Source organism: Neophocaena asiaeorientalis, unplaced genomic scaffold (genome assembly GCF_003031525.2).
Source record: "Neophocaena asiaeorientalis asiaeorientalis breed wild unplaced genomic scaffold, Neophocaena_asiaeorientalis_V1.1 scaffold206, whole genome shotgun sequence".
In the NCBI taxonomy this organism is placed as follows: Eukaryota; Metazoa; Chordata; class Mammalia; order Artiodactyla; family Phocoenidae; genus Neophocaena; species Neophocaena asiaeorientalis.
Genome location: NW_020174578.1, coordinates 1154441 through 1166120, shown reverse-complemented (window position 1 = coordinate 1166120; position 11680 = coordinate 1154441). Strand labels below are relative to the sequence as shown.

Sequence of the window (11680 nt, the reverse complement as noted above, 5' to 3'; positions counted from 1 at the left end):
ATGATTAAAAATTAGACTTTTCTGCAGTTTTCAGGCTTTGAACGGTGATTGTTTTCCTTGGTGAGTGCCCCTGAAAGTGGACTTTCTACACAATATATAATCTATGTTCCTTCCATCCTAAATGTGCCTTTTGATTGTTGAAAATCTGCTAAACACGTTTCATGTGATAAACACACCAGAAACTTTAATTCATTTAGGTAAATTTGCCACAGCATAGCATTCTCAACATATACTGGTGCACTTAAATGTATTTCTCATATTATTTGTGGTGAGTAACAGTTAATATTAGTTAGTTTCCCTTAGATTGTATTGTATCGAAATAGAGAAGTTTTATAAAATTCCTTCAGGTACGAGATAGATAATATGAAGGAGGTCTGCACGTTGAGTATGAGTGAAGCCAACTTTTGAAATTTAAAAATTAAACTTTCTGGGGCTTCCCTGGTGGCGCAGTGGTTGAGAGTCCGCCTGCTGATGCAGGGGACACGGGTTCGTGCCCCGGTCCGGGAAGATCCCACGTGCCGCGGAGCGGCTGGGAGCCTGTGCTCCGCAACGCAAGAGGCCACGGCAGTGAGAGGCCCGCGTATGGCAAAAAAAAAAAATAAAATTAAACTTTCTTTTTACTTAACTGTGGATAAATATGTATGCTACTGTACTTTTAAAAATCATTAGAAAATATTTATTAAAATTTTTGGCAATTATCCTCTTCAATTTAGAACCAGAAAACCACACCTATTCCTCTGCCTGATTATGTCCAATCAGATTTTGGATTTCAGAGGTGATGTGCAGACAGGCATTCTGTAGCTGATGCTGTGAGTGTTCCATCCTAACACCTTGCCTTCCCACTTCAGTGCACACTGGCCTGACTTCCATATGTCACCACCTGCATTTCTTTGTCTGGGCAGGTTCCCTGGCCACAAGAGGCACTTTAGGAGCCCATCACACAGGGAAAAAGAGCCCTAATACTTGGTTCACCCACCTCATGGCCGTCACCCAATAATGGATACTAGTTGGTATATAGACACTCCAGGTCCCTTCCATTCCAGGTGGGTTAACACTGAGGTACATATTCTACACTGGCTCCAAGATTTTTCCATTAGGATCTAACTTCAGTTACTACAGTTTTGTACTACTTGATCATCCAGACTTCAGTGGCTGTCTTTTCTTGGTTGTCCCCCTTTTCCACTCCTCTACTTGTATCTCCAGTGATTACTTCCTAAAAACTGCTTGTAGTTGAATAATTGTCCCAGGGTTGGCTTTTGGAGGAACCCTAATCAAGATATACCTTAAACTTGAACCAATATTTATATTTATTTAATTCATGATGGGAAAAGGTATTCAGAAACATAGGCAATTTATGCATGGGCAGAATCTTGACATGATAATTTGTACATTTAAAAATATTAAAGATATTTGTAGAAGGCTGGTTATTCTACCACCAAAAATACTTTGTTGTAAATTTTCAATTTCTCATTTATACCATTTCATTCAAATTACAAGCACAAACTAAACAGTTAATATATATTCATAGATTTTGAAATCAGATAACTTTTTATGGATTTCAGTGTTGATCACATCGTTTTGGGAATGTGCCTATGACTCTCATTTTTTAATTTCTAGAGAAAAATTTTATATAGAGAAATAGACCAGATTATTCTTGTCAAGTAGTTTTCCAAAGCCATTAATTTTTCTAGGAATAAATCAATTAAATCAGACACTTCTAAAACTAATTATAGGAGCCCCTGCAATAAATATTTGTGTGGTCATATGGACTGTAAGGTTGAGCAAAGAGATCAGTCCTTGTTTCAATCTTCTTTAATAAGCTAAGATAGGATTTTCCCTTGGAAGTTAGAAAAAAAGTTACAATTATCTTATGAATATTCACATACAAACTATATATACACACACATACAATCTTCATATAAATTTATATATGTGTGTAACATATATATATAGGCACTTATTTGGGGCATATCTGAAAGTAGAATCCATGAGTCATTGTTATGCTTACGTTAAAAACAGTCAATTTTTCCAGAGTTTCGCAAATGGGTACACTAAATTACATTGTCAACAGTGATGTATCTCTGCTCCATAGCCTTGCCAAGTCCTTGTAGTTTCAAACTTTTGAATTTTTACTATCATTGTTTTGTATTTTAATCTCCATCTCTTTGGTGACCTAGAGAGTTTAGTACCTCTTAAACTTTTAGTGTGCTCACGGGTCATTTGGATGACCTTTCACATGAAATGTTTGTTCAAGTATTTTTCCCACTTTAATTTGAATTATCTCTCTTTTCATTAACAGTTTGCAGGAATTCTTTAAATATTCTGAATATGAGTGCTGTATTGGTTATACGTGTTTTAAATATTTCCTTCCATTCTGTGGATTACATTCTTACTCAATGATGCTTCTAGATAAACAGGAGTTTGATTCTTAATTTTATGAATCTTTTCTTTAATACTGTTTTAATTCTGTTCAAAAATTTTTGCTCCCTCTGAGGTTTTCATTATTAGCCATTAATTAATGTTCTACAAAACTTGTTTTTATCTTTTATAAATAGGTCTAAAACTTACCTGTTTTTTGTGGTATGCTGGCAGAAGTCATGTTTTAGTTTTTATCCACACAGATAGCCAGTTGATCTAGCATTATTCATAGAAACACCAGTGCCTTTGTCTTGGTTCAAGTGTGTGTGTGTGTGTGTGTGTGTGTGTGTGTGTGTGTGTGTGCGTGCGCATGTTAATGTGTACACATTTCTGAATTTCTGAGTTAACCGTGCTATTTCATGGGTCTGTTTATTTATCCTTGTCCCAATACAACATTGACTGTATAAAGGCACTGTAACCTTGTAGGTCTCAATATGCCATAGAGTAAGTCCTTTTACTTCATTCTTCAAAATTGCCTTCACTCTTCTTGATCTTTTGTAATTTCACATGAAATTTGTAATAAGATTCTCAATTTCTACACATGAAAAAACCTTGGATTCTGATTTTGATTTTATTGAACCAATAGAACAATTTGGAGAGATTTGCCATCTTTACAAGATGCTCATTCCATAAACAAGTTATGTAAGTCCCCCCATTTTGTACATCATCCTTGAACTCTGAATTTTGCATATTTGCTTATTTGTAATAATAGGTCATCTATAAAGATTTTATTTTCCACATACACATGTGTGTTGTCAATAATTCTATTTTATTTTCTGTTTTAAATTTTAGCACTTCTATTTCTTCTTTTTGTCTTATTGCCAGCTAGTTCTTGAGTCAACATTAAGGGAAGTGCTTTTAATGGAGCATGTTGAAATCATTTCGTAACTCAAAGGGAAAGCTTTGTATATTTCACTATTAATAATAATGTTTTTGATTGTTTAGATTTTAATAAAAGTTTCTTTCTATATAAAATTTGCTAAATTGTTTTGTAGGGAACAGACAGTGAATTTTCATCTTTCAGCAGGTTGTTCATTTTATTATGACTTTGTGGTATCTTATATATGTCCACCTGTGCTTCAGTCTGATATCAATATTGCTACTACCAATCACTGTGGACATGAAACTTGCTTTTTCATTATTTTATCATCAATCTTTCTGGTTTTGGGTGTGTATGTGTATGTGTGCGTGCATTTATGTTTAGGTGTGACTGTTGCAAAGTGTTCATAAATGGATTTTCTGTTTTTAATATGATCCTCTATCTTTTGATAGATAAATATTCATTTACATTTAATACAGTAATGGATATAAATAGACATTTTGTGTTTTCTGAATATCAGTCCATTTTTTTGCTCCCTTTTTTCTGTTTTTTGCCATCTACCTTCTTTTTTTTGATTGATAATGCTTTAATGTTTCATTTGCACTGTAATTTTGGAAACCATAGATTCTATGTCATTTTTTGATTGATGCTATTCTTCAAATGCTAATATCAAAATGAATAATATATTGTAATAAATTTGAAATCATTTGGTATTTAAGCCTCTTCAAGAATTTTGCACTCTTCCAAATACCTCTTGCTTCATTTATTTTTATCAAAATTTGCTTTTATCCTTTTTAAATGTCATAATGATTATTTTATAGCCCTTAGGTTATTAAATATAAGATATTTTATTACATTGTTCAATAGTTTTTTGTTTGTTTGTTTTTTGTGGTATGCGGGCCTCTCACTGTTGTGACCTCTCCCTCTGCGGAGCACAGGCTCCGGACGTGCAGGCTCAGCAGCCATGGCTCACCGGCCCAGCCACTCCGCGGCATGTGGGATCTTCCCGGACCGGGGCACGAACCTGCGTCCCCTGCATCGGCAGGCGGACTCTCAATCATTGCGCCACCAGGGAAGCCCTGTTCAATAGTTTTTGTAGGTATTTGATTAATTCTGAATTCACTTCTGTCCTTATTGGGGAATAATCTTTATTAGTATACTAAAGAGCCATAGGCTCTAAACTTTTATAATTTACATATGAAAATCTCTTACTTTGTTCTAATTTATTCAAGAGAAATCTTACAATTATAAAATTCTTGACTGAGGGCTTCTCTGCCTCTTGTTACATTAAAGATAATACCTCATTGTCTTCAGAGCTTGTGCTGCTGATCAGAAGTCTGTCAGTGAAATGGTTGTTCCTATATAGATACTTTTCTTTTACCTTTGGTGACTTTTTAAATTTATTTTTGATCTTGAAACAATTAATATAAAATAATGCAACAAAACATTTAAAGGGGCAAATGAAATTATAGCTTTTATTAAATATTACAAAATTTATGAAACAAAAATTAAGACTAATTTGTTATGGCAGCCCTAGGAAACTGTTTTTTGTAAAGAGGAAAACAACAGCCAAACATTTAATTGTTAATTTATATTTATTGAGAATTTATTTTTTATCTATCATAATCTCAAATTTTTGATCTAAAGATTCATTTTATCTTCAGTTATCAGAAGTTCTTATGGATGCATTATCTTTTTTTTTTTTTCTTTCTTGACTGTGTCAGGTCTTAGTTGCGACAGGTGGGATGTTTGTTGCAGTGAGCAGGCTCTTCATTGCAGTGCACAGGCTTCTCTCTAGTTGTGGCGTGCAGGCTCCAAAGCTCACGGACTCAGTAGTTGTGGCATGCAGGCTTAGTTGCCCCGTGGCCTGTGGGATCTTAGTTCCCTGACCAGGGATTGAACCCTTGTCTCCTGTATTGGAAAGCAGATTCTTAACCACTCGACCACCAGGGAAGTCACATGGATGCATTATCTTTATTGTACTCTTGCATAATACATTTTATCAGTTGGAGACTAAGTTCAGTCTTTCTTCATTTCTGGAACATTTCTGGTGAAACCTTTTCTAATACTCTATACTATCCTTGATTATCTTTCTATGGAAATTTTATCATGTTTATATTTAACATCTCAATCTATCATTCTTGCTTGTAAACGAAAATTTTAAGAATTTCTCCCTCTATTGAGCACCTAGAACTAACATAGTGTTGCAAGTCAATTATACTTCAATTAAAAAACAAACAAAACACCAAAGGCATAGAAAAAGAGATCCGATTTGTAGGACTAGAGGCAGAGGCGAGGGAGGAGGAATTGGATGAAGCTAGTCCAAAGGTATAAACTTTCAGTTATAAGATAAATAAATCTAAGGATGTAATGTACAACATGATGAATATAATTTACACTGCTGTATGTTATATCTGAAAGTTAAGAGAGAAATCCCAAAGTTCTCACAAGGAAAAATAATTTTTTTCTTTTACTCTGTATTTATATGAAATTATGGATGCTCAGTAAACTTACTGTAGTAATCATTTCACGATGTATGCAAGTCAAATTATTATGCTGTATACCTTAAACATATAAAATGTTATATGCCAATTATAACTCAGTACAACTGGATAAAAAATGGATAGAATAAATTATAACAAAACATCTAAAAAAATAATTTATCCCTTGTCTATATATCTTGAGATCTAGGTATATTCTTAAATATAATCTTTCACTGCATCATCTCCTTTTTTTTAACATCTTTATTGGAGTATAATTGCTTTACAATGGTGTGTTAGTTTGTGCTTCATAACAAACTGAATAAGTTATACATATACATATATCCCGATATCTCTTCCCGTAAAAATGCCATTGGCAGTTTTATAGGGGTTGCATTGAATCTGTAGATTGCTTTGGGTAGTATAGTCATTTTCACAGTGTTGATTTTTCCAATCTAAGAACATGGTATCTTTAATTTCTTTCACCAGTGTTATACAATTTTCTGCATTCAGGTCTCTTCTCTCCCTCGCTAGGTTTATTCCAAGATGTTTTATTCTTCTTGTTGCAATGGTAAATGGGAGTGTTTTCCTAATTTCACTTTCAGATTTTTCATCATTACTGTATAGGAATGCAAGAGATTTCTGTGCATTAATTTTGTATCCTGCTACTTTACCAAATTCATTGATTAGCTCAACTAGTTTTCTGGTAGCATCTTTAGGACTCTCTATGTATAGTATCATGTCATCTGCAAACAGTGACAGCTTTACTTCTTTTCCAATTTGGATTCCTTTTATTTCTTTTTCTTCTCTGATTGTTGTGGCTAAAACTTCCAAAACTATGTAGAATAATAGTGGTGAGAGTGGACTACCTTGTCTTCTTCCTGATCTTAGTGGAAATGGTTTCAGTTTTTCACCGTTGAGGATGATGTTGGCTGTGGGTTTTTCATATGTGGCCTTTATAATGCTGAGGAAAGTTCCCTCTCTGCCTACTTTCTGCAGGGTTTTTATCATAAATGGGTGTTAAATGATGTACATATCTGTAATTTACAATTGACTGAGAAATATTTTTTCAGAATATCTAATAGGGCATATTTTATTAGTTCTTGTGTGTATAAAAATTGCATACATTATATATGTGTATATATGTATTTAATAACTGTATATTATTGTAATTATATTACTAAATGTATTACAGTAATGACTACCCCCACCCCAGCTCCTGGAGCTTCTGCCTGCTGAGATGTGACAGGGGTATCCTATTCCTCAGCAGCTTTCTCGACATCACTTCCCCAGTGGGGTTGAGTGATGGTCATTCATATTAGCCCAACTCTATTGTTTGAGAATAATTTGGCTGGAGTCTTAATATGCAGACATTTCTTCTGGATAAAGCTCTGACATGGCCAAAAGAACAAAACAACCGTATATTACCTAATAGATAAATATATTGATAGAGTAACCTCTTATGTTGGAAAACAGAATTCTGGTAACAGTTATAGTAAACTCTTTGCTGAAACAGTGTAAGAGTTTTGCAATATAGTTATATCTTACTGAGACTTTCCTAGGCTACCATCTAATATGGATAATTATTAGGCTTAGGATTTCTGTTTTGATAGAAATATTTGTCCTACCACAAACTAGGATAAAATGAGTGTCAATTCCACTGACTAGAGTTGGAGGAATAGCTTAAAGTTCCCAAGCTCAGTTGCCGGACTACCCCAGTGGAGAATAGCGTGTACTGATCATTCACACCTTTGTTTCCTGAGCTGCTATTATTTTAATGTAAAGAAGAAATTTTCTATTGGAAATGAGAAATTTTACTTAGGCTGTTTTAAAATAGAGGGGTAGACAGAAAGATAGGTAGGTGAGTAGAAAGGAGGAATGAAAGGAAACATGGAAGGGAGCATGGAAAGAAAAAAGGGAGGGAGGGAGGTAGGAAGGGAAGAAAGGAAGGAAGGAAAGGGAAGGAAGAAGGAAGGAAGGAATAGATTTGACCTAGAACTTCCATGTCCTGGAATTTAGTATAAAAAACACTAAAATATACCCAAAAATGTATGAAATTTAGGAACTGTAGCATCATATTGCACACAACAAGGTAACACATTAAATAAAATGTTCATGAGACAAGATAGTGTGTGAATGCTTAGACTATGTTGCAGAGAAATATTTAACATGGAAAATATATATGATGTTCTAAATGAAAAATAGATAATACTGTTCATATAATTTTAATTATGAAAAATGTACAGTGAATAATGGAAAGTGGTATATATAAATTATTAACAATGATAACCTTTAGCTATCTGTTTCATATATGTATTATTTCTTTAGCATTTTATCAAATTTCATGTTTTTCTAAGAGATTTAGAAAACTTGATGTCAAAATCTCATGTCACATAGGTAGATATGAGTTTATTCACACAGTGAACCAGATTATTGAAACTTTAAGCTCTAAGTATAAAATGTCCAAGAGTCTGTAATTTTCTGAATACAAAGAAAAACAAAAAAGGTAAAGATAAATGTATAGACTTTTGCTTCTATAAAGTTCCTGACTTTGGTGGTGATGTCCTACGACAGGTATGTGGCAATCTGCCATCGCCTCCAGTACAATGTCATCATCTTGTTAATAATAATGTTGATAATATTGAGATCATTTTAACAGTCTTGTAAATTTAGTGAAATATATTTGCTTCTCCAAAAGAAGTCAGTAAAGATGTATCAGGATTAAACAAATAAAATTAAGAATACATTATACCCTTAACAATTTATATACTGTCTCAAATTATATATTTCCCTATTAAATGAGGATATCAAATTTTGGCAACAATCGTGATAAAAATTAATTATTTAACATCCAATAAAAGCAGATATTGCTTTGAAAATATGATTCTTTCAAAAAAAGGAGACAATTTTTAATGAAATAACTGATTCCAATCTGAAGTAGGAAATCATAAGATGAGTAGAGGATAGTTTGTTAAGCCAGAAGGAAGAAAGTACTTAAAAATTATGGATTAATAAGTTTATAATGGAAATAACTTGGAGACACCACCTTAACCAAGTAATCCACATGAACATCACCAATACTGGGCCAAATTAACATTATCTGTGTATTAACTGAAGGCATTAAGAAGGATACTTTTATTTTTCTGCCAGAAGTTTTTAATCTGGACTAAAACACGGACAATCAATGGAAAACCGCAATTGAGAGATATTATACAAAACAAGAGAAGAGCTCAGGGGCTTCTCTGGTGGCGCAGTGATTGAGAGTCCGCCTGTCGATGCTAGGGGACGCGGGTTCGTGCCCCGGTCTGGGAGGATCCCACGTGCCACGGAGCAACTGGGCCCGTGAGCCATGGCCGCTGAGCCTGCGCGTCCGGAGCCTGTGCTCCGCAGAGGGAGAGGCCACAGCAGTGAGAGGCCTGTGTACCGCAAAAACAACACAAGCGCTCATACTCTTCACAAGTATCAGAGTCAAGGCAAGAAAAGCTAACTATTTAAGATTAGAGAGTACGATAAGTGATGCTGGATTTGAACTTTAGACTACATGGGCAGAAAATGGTGTATTTAGAATAGTGAATTATGTTAATGTTATGTCTCCAGATTCTGGTAATTATACTGAGAACAGATCAGTGAATTTACTTGTTATTGAGAAATAAAAGAGTTTAGGAATAAATTGTCAGTATGTGAATATGGTTTCAATATAATCTTATGTGGTCTATAGAAAATTGATACTATGTGCATACAGAGAAGATAAATGATAAGGCAAACATGAAAAAAACAATTTGGTAAACTATATACTAGTATTATTTATAATTCCTGATACTTATATGAAAACTTGAATTACTTCACAATAACAAGTAAGAAAACAAAAGGTAAAGAAACTTTGGAGAAAAAAACTAAGTGAAGTAGGGACAAGTACACAAGCTTCCTCTGAATTCACTTCAGGTAGGTAACTCTGGTTTTCATTGCTATCCAGCTCTGACCTTTCCATCACACTTCAGTCCTGTCATTAGGAATGGAGGGCAACAAATACAGAATTCATGCTGGTAGGATTCCAGCTCAGTGAAGAGATGGAATTGCTCCTCTTTGGTATCTTCTCCCTGTTATATGCCTTCAACCTGCTGGCAAATGGCATGATCTTGGGACTCATTTCCCTAGACCCCAGACTGCACTCCCCCATGTACTACTTCCTTTCTCATCTGGCCATCATTGACATATCCTATGCTTCCAGCAATTTGCCCAGTTTGCTGGAAAACCTACTGAAACACAAAAATACTGTCTCCTGTTTCTCATGCACTATGCAGACGCTTCTCATTTTGAGTTTGGTTCTATAGAGTGCCTGATTTTGGTGGTGATGTCCTATGACAAGTCCGTGGCAGTCTGCCACCCCCTCCAGTACACTGTCATCATGAACTGGAGATTGTGCATGGTCCTAGCCATCACTTCCTGGGCATGTGGATTTTCCCTGGCTGTAGTACAAGTAATTCTCTTACTTCTTCTGTGGGCCCCAGGAGTTGAACCACTTCTATGAAATACGCTTTGTCCTCAAATTGGCCTGTGGTGAAACCTGTATCAACGAAATACTCCTCTTTGCTGATGGTGTGTTTATCTTAACTGTGCCCCTTTCCCTGATACTGGTCTCCTACGTGCGCATCCTGTGGGCCATCCTGAAGATCCAGTCAAAGGAGGGCCACAAGAAAGCCTTTTCCACCTGCTCCTCCCACCTCTGTGTGGTTGGGTTCTACTTTGGCATTGCCATGATGGTTTATATGGTCCCCGACAAGTCAATGAGAGGAGCAGCTGAAGATCCTTTTCCTGTTTTACACTGTCTTCAACCCATTGCTGAACCCCCTTGTCTACAGTTTAAGGAATGCTCAAGTGAAGGCTGCCTTCCGCAGAGTATTGCAGAAAAGGCGGACAATGTGAAGCAGGGTACAACTTGGTTCGGTGGATTTTTCTCCTTAAGAGATATGATTGCTGTTGCAAAAAACTAAATTGCTGGATTATATGGTAATTCTATTTTTAGTTTTTTAAGGAATCTCCTTACTATTCTACATAGTGGCTGTATCAGTTTACATTCCCACCAACAGTGCAAGAGGGTTCCCTCTTCTCCACACCCTGTCCAGCTTTTGTTGTTTGTAGATTTTCTGATGATGCCCATTCTAACTGGTGTGAGGTGATACCTCATTGTAGTTTTGATTTGCATTTCTCTAATGATCAGTGATGTTGAGCAGCTTTTCATGTGCCTCTTGGCCATCTGTATGTCTTCTTTGGAGAAATGTCTATTTAGGTCTTCTGCCCATTTTTGGATTGGGTTGTTTGTTTTTTTAATATTGAGCTGCATGAACTGTTTATATATTTTGGAGATTAATCCTTTGTCCATTTATTCATTTGCAAATATTTTCTACCATTCTAAGGATTGTCTTTTCATCTTGTTTATAGTTTGCTGTACAAAAGCTTTTAAGTTTCATTAGGTCCCATTTGTTTATTTTTGTTTTTATTTCCATTACTCTAGGAGGTGGGTCAAAAAAGATCTTGTTGTGATTAATGTAAAAGAGTGTTATTCCTATGTTTTCCTCTAAGAGTTTTATAGTGTCCTGTCTTACATTTAGGTCTTTAATCCATTTTGAGTTTATTTTCCTGTATGGTGTTAGGGAGTGTTCTAATTTCTTTCTTTTACATGCAGCTATCCAGTTTTCCCAGCACCACTTATTGAAGAGACTATCTTTTCTCCATTGTATATCCTTGCCTCCTTTGTCAGAGATTAGTTGACCGTATATGCGTGATTTTATCTCTGGGCTTTCTATCCTGTTCCATTGATCTATATTTCTGTTTTTGTGCCAGAACCATATTGTCTTGATAACTGCAGCTTTGTAGTATGGTCTGAAGTCAGGGAATCTGGTTCCTCCAGCTCCGTTTTTTTTTTTTCCCCTCCAGATTGCTTTGGCTATGTGGGGTCTTTTGT

General features: G+C 35.3%; 1 pseudogene; it reads left to right on the top strand.

The window, feature by feature from the left end:
- Positions 1–9730: 9730 nt before the first annotated feature.
- On the top strand, positions 9731–10641 carry LOC112408455 (olfactory receptor 2A2-like; annotated as a pseudogene).
- The last annotated feature ends 1039 nt before the right edge of the window (positions 10642–11680 follow it).